The sequence below is a fragment of the Plecotus auritus genome, assembly GCF_963455305.1.
Source record: "Plecotus auritus genome assembly, chromosome: 8".
NCBI classification, from domain to species: domain Eukaryota; kingdom Metazoa; phylum Chordata; class Mammalia; order Chiroptera; family Vespertilionidae; genus Plecotus; species Plecotus auritus.
Window position 1 is genome coordinate 48,030,978 of NC_137782.1, and position 5,796 is coordinate 48,036,773.

General features: G+C 44.3%; 1 pseudogene across 1 annotated transcript; it reads right to left on the reverse strand.

Annotated features, from left to right (window-relative positions):
• Positions 1-392: 392 nt before the first annotated feature.
• On the reverse strand, positions 393-3,066 carry LOC308255704 (protein BANP-like; annotated as a pseudogene). The gene is made up of 3 exons: positions 3,021-3,066; positions 2,100-2,925; positions 393-976 (listed from the first exon to the last, which is right to left on the reverse strand). The product of its transcript is annotated as a protein BANP-like (transcript).
• Positions 3,067-5,796: the final 2,730 nt, after the last annotated feature.

Consider the following 5,796-nt stretch of genomic DNA (forward strand, 5'->3'; position numbering starts at 1 on the left):
TCCATTTTTTTTCCAATTTTCTTTTTAGTTATAAACACCATAGCAAATTTAAAAAGCTGTTTAAACAGAGAAAAATATTGTAGTTCTTGATTTTCTGCGTGAACTTAATGCAATCCACACTGCTACCCACTCTTCTCTAGATACCAACAGTGGGACTCAAACAAAGGGGTCTTCTGGCAGGGTTGGCGGCTGTTGATGTCATCTGTTATTTACTGGGACCCTTTCCCCTGTGGACGAGGCTCCAGATGCGCTTTAACAGAACACGTGCAGTCACCTCCATTCGAAGCCATGGGGCCAGGCGCCTGTAGAACTGGGTGGTTGGCTGGAGCCGGCGCTGAGAGCCACGACAGCTCCACCCTGGGTCCTGTCATGGTCGGGCAACTTGTCCTGCATCACTGGATCCGGATGGCTCCGTGCTCAAGCTGTAGGGTCTCAGCCGTCTGAGCTGCCCTGGTGTGGTCAGTCACTGGCGCCAGCTGGACGTACTGGACCTGGATGTCACTGCCCCAGAGAGGTGACCCATCCATGCCTGTGGCAGTGGAGTCTAAAAAGGCCACGGCTAGCAGCCGGGCCCCCTGAAGCACCTGCCCATCCTGTCCCACGTGGTGTATCCGTAGATTGCCCTCGCTGTCCTGCGTGATCTGCACCTGCTCCCCTTGAGGCACCTGAGCAATGTGGAGGTGACCATGTGGGATTACTTGGACCTGTCCATCCTCTCCAATCTGGTGGATCTGGACCTGGGGGCATTGGCCAGGGCATAGTGCAGGGCCTGCGGCTGCGGCTGTGCTATCTGACTGGTGGGTGGTGGCGCGCTCATCAGGCTCTCTGATGCACTGGAGGAGGAGGAGGACGGGAGAAGCTCTTGACGCCAGGCTCTGGCCTCGTTGTTTCCGCCTCCAGACTGTCCGGCATTTGGAGTCGATGCTCTGTTTGATTCAGTACCAGTCAGATTCCATGATTCCAAATTTATAGAAGACTAGAGGCCCGGTGCACGAAATTCGTGCACGGTGGAGGGGGGTGTCCCTCAGCCCAGCCTGCACCCTCTCCAATTTGGGACCCCTCAAGGGATGTCCAACTGCCCGTTTAGGCCCCATCCCGGTGGGATCGGGCCTAAACGGGCAGTCAGACATCCCTCTCACAATCCAGGACTGCTGGCTCCCAACTGCTCACCTGCCTGCCTTCCTGATTGTCCCTAACCGCTTCTGCCTGCCAGCCTGATCACCCCCTAACCACTCCCCTGCCAGCCTGTTTGCCCCTAACTGCCCTCCCCTGCAGGCCTGGTCACCCCTAACTGCCCTCCCCTGCTGGCCTGATCACCCACAACTGCCCTCCCTTGCTGGCCATCTTGTGTCCACATGGGGGCAGCCATCTTGTGTGTTGGAGTGATGGTCAATCTGCATATTATTCTTTTATTAGATAGAATAGAGGCCTGGTGCACGGGTGGGGGCCAGCTGGTTTGCCCTGAAGGGTGTCCCAGATCAGGGTGGGGGTTCCCGTGGGGTGTGGGGAAGCCTGGGCGAGGGGCCTGTGGTGGTTTGCAGGCCGGCCATGCCCCCTGGCGACCCAAGCAGAGGCCCTGGTATCTGGGGTTTATTTATCTTCTACAATTGAAACTTTGTAGCCTGGAGTGGAGCCAAGCCTTCTGCTTGCTCCGTGGCGGCAGCCATTTCTGTTGGGATTTATGTATCTTCTATAATTGAAACTTTAGCCTTAAGCGGAGGCCTGGGCCAACCAGGGTGTGCAGAAAGCTTGGCTCCCTCCATCACCGGGGGCAACCCTAGCCTCCTGCTCTTTCCAGCTCTGTGGCTGCCGCCATTTCTGTTTGGGTTTATGTATCTTCTATCATTGAAACTTTGTAGCCTGAGTGGAGGCCTAGGCTGGCAAGGGCAGGCGGAAAGCTTGGCTTCCTCCATTGCCGGGGAAACCCACGCCTCCCTCCTGCTCTCTGTGGCTGTAGCCATCTTGGTTGGGTTTATTTGCATATCCACTCCTGATTGGCTTGTGGGCGTGGCCTGTGGGCATGGCTTGTGGGTGTAGCGAAGTGGTGGTTAATTTGCATATTACTCTTTTATTAGATAGGATGTCATACCGGATCTCACAGATGGTGAGGGGGTCGAGCTGCTTCTTGCCATGCTTCCCCGGGCCCCAGAGGTTGGAGGTAGTCCCAGTGGAAGAGGTAGTCCAGCAGCGTCAGCACCCTTTTCTCAGCCGTGCTGTAGTGGGTGCTGATGTGCAGCGTGTCGGAAGGGATGATGGGGCAGCGCACCCACATCTCGGGGTTGTTCTAGTCCCCCAGCCAGGTGCTATTGGGGTAGTCCTCTTCTGAGTCCAGGGTGATGAGGGTGACGTTGTTTCCGAAGTTCTGACTTCCCGACTGTCCACAGGTGGAAACAGAGCCACTGGCCTCGTACCCGCTCTCCCCATCCTCTTGTGGCTGTCTTCTTGCCTGGGTGCCTTCACCACAGTGGTGTTCTGCCGATGCCCCGGAACCGCGCATCGCACTTGGTTGCACCTCTGTGTCGCGCCGAGAGGGGAGCCCGCTACCATGGGGACTTGGGTGGGACTGTGCAGCTTGTTTGAGACCAGATCCAGCTTTTCTTCTAATGATTTACAAGTAGCCTGGAGAGCTTGCAGCTTGGCTTCAATGCTCTCCAATCACAAGCATATTGTCTGGTTAATGGAATACAGGAGTGACTTTATTGAGGAGTCCTGGCAATTGATCTCTAATCATTGGCGTTTCAACGCTGGTTCATCTTCGTCTGTCACCACATGATTCTCCAGTACAACAGGGTGATGGGGACTCAGGTCTTCTACTGCAATCTGCACCACGTCCGCCAGATCCTATTCCGACATCATCCAGAAGGAGAGGAGAGGGGCCAGTCAACAAGCAAGAATCCAGCTCACGCAGGACTAAGATTCTAGCACCTCAGTTATATCCAGTAATACTCTCTGAACCTGATGCCTGTGCTGAACACTGCAAGTTTCTGCCACCTTCATCCTCAGCAACTGCTCCAGAGAACCGTGTAGGCTACGGAATGCTCGTGGTGTTTGTCGAGGTGATCCAATAATGGCCTAAAATAACACTTTAATAAAGTAAACATTTTCATGTACCCATTAAAATACTTTCTACTTATTTTCTAAATGCTATTTATTATCCTTTCCTCTAGCATAAATGAATTATACATAACTTTAGTATATAAATGCAACTTTCTTCCTATGGTGGGTGTGAAGATATTAAGGTTCCAGGGTTCTTTTAAAATAAAATTTTATGAAAATGTATTCAAATATTTAAGAGAATAAAATAAACAAAATCATCCATTTTCCTCTTAATCAATACATTTGTCTTCCATGACCAAAGGTAATTTTGTAAAGAAACTCATAAAATCATAGTATATGAGCAGAAAATGTGGATTTTTACAAATTTTAAGGACTGGGTCATAATATCTTACTGAAGGAATTATAACTAAAAAGAAAGGATTAGATAACAGAGGTACATCCAGAACACCTTCTTTCATCCAAAATTCAGCACTGAGGAGAGAATAGGCATTAGTAGGGTAAAAATTCTGTTATATGCATGCCATTAATATATGTCACCCTCATTGTCAAATAAGAGTTTTGTTGTTGTTGACTGAATATTATATCTTTAAATTATAATGGCATATTGAAATATGGAACTTCCTCTCTCTTTTCTTTATATGTATATGTAGCCCACCCTCAATTATTTTGCTTTGTCATTTACATAACATCTACACTTATTTATTAGGCAGAATAAAATTTATTAGGTGAAGTAAATGATATTTTATTAAAATATTGATATTGGAAAACAAAGCATTAAGTGTAAGGATATGAGTTTTAAAACATGCAAATTCAGTAACTGGGAGCTTAAGGAGAATGAAGATATTTAAAGTAATATTTGGCAAGCATTGCAATACTTAGCTGAAAATTTTTGTATGTAATTAGATTATGAAATAGAGCCAGCTGGCTTTGTAAAGTTTCAAATATGTGAATGCAAAGGCATATGGTCTTTTGATTGTGTCAGCTGATTTTAGTCTAGGTAGTATAATTACATGTCCTCAATAGTCTCAAGTTATTGAAGAAATTTTCCACAGGCTAAAAATAATTATTAAAATAAATTCTATTTTATCTGACCTATGCCAATCATATAACTTCTGCATTTGTGCCAGATATGACAAAAATGTCCGCTTGTGTATTTTAGTTATTTATCTAAGAAGTTAATGGACAATATTTGTTTTAAGATTTTTGAATGATTAAGAATAATTTAACATAATTCTGAAATTAGAACTTGCCAGGAAAGTATTTTTAATTTTGGAAGGTATATTAAAACAAACATGATCTTCAGATTTAATAAAGGCTGGTGGTGCTGGAATCTATTCTTTTTTACTGATTTCCATTCTCAAACTTCACAGATTACTAAGTTCTCAGAAACAAGCATCTTAATAGTATTTGTCAAAGCTTTCTCCCTTCAAAATGAACAAATAGGCAAATAAATTAATTGAAACTGAAAGTATTCTTATTTAATAATGGTTTTATATCCAGTTTAGATTATATATGTTCTCTTAAATTGAAGAATTATAATACTACAGTTAATTGAAGCATACTTTTAGTCTTTAAATTACTGAAAAATTTTCCGATTTCCCAATATCTTAACTGGGATAAGGTAATTATAGAAAGCATGAAGCTATTCAGGCTATTCAAATTATGTGGCTTATTAGCTTTGTATTTCAAAAATACAGGTTTGAAGTTTGCTATTTATAAATAAATGACATTGACTTTTCCAATACTCTTTTTTCTATATTCTAAGAATACATCCAATATGATAGCTTTCCTTTATTTTTCTTATTTCCTTCCATATAAAGCATGTAGCTGTACATTCAAAGGAAAATATTTGAAAACTATATAACCATGTATCTTTCAAATCTCCTACATAGCTATTACTGAACAGGCCTCTTCTATTCTTTTTTTCCCCTCATTTCAACTCATTTTATACTCTACTGCTAGAAGAATACTTTCACTTGAAAATTTCTTCAAGCATCCTCAAAAACACACACACACACAAAAAAAAAACTTTTTAACCTGGTAGTTTAACACTCCATGCTTTCTTTTGAATGTTCAAGTAGCCCACTTCAACTTTATGTTCTACTAGAGGCCCGTTGCAGGAAGATTCCTGCAATAGGGCTTCCTGCATTGGTCTGCTTCCCTCCCTTCTCCCCCGCCCCGCCTGCTTCCCTCCCTTCTCCGCAACCCTGCTTGCTTGCTTCTCTGCACCTTCGCTCCCTTCTACAATGCTTGGCTTCCTTCTTCTACGCTGTCTTCAGTCTTTGCTGTGCTCCTGGATATGCAAATTAACTGCCATCTTGGTTGGGCTAATTTGCATACCTGCTCCTGATTGGCTGGTGGGTGTGGCTGGTGGGCGTGGCTTGTGGGTGTAGCAGAGTGATGGTTAATTTGCATATTACTCTTTTATTATATAGGATTATTCCTCTTTAAAAGTCATCTATTCTAGCCAAATTGTACTGTTTGCTATTTTAGGACACTTGCGTATTATGTTCCTTGGGGTTCCTCTCAATGTGGTTCTGTAGGCATCTCCTATGTTTGCGTATTAATTGTTTCCTCATTCAGGTCATTCTACACTGGACTTACTCTGTTAGCCATCTATGATTTCCAGCTCATAGAATGTCTCATTCTCCCCTACCATAGTGCTTCTTATCCATTATTTAACATTCATTTACAGTTCTGTGTGTCCAACAGTATCTGCAGATTGTTTTTTATTGGATT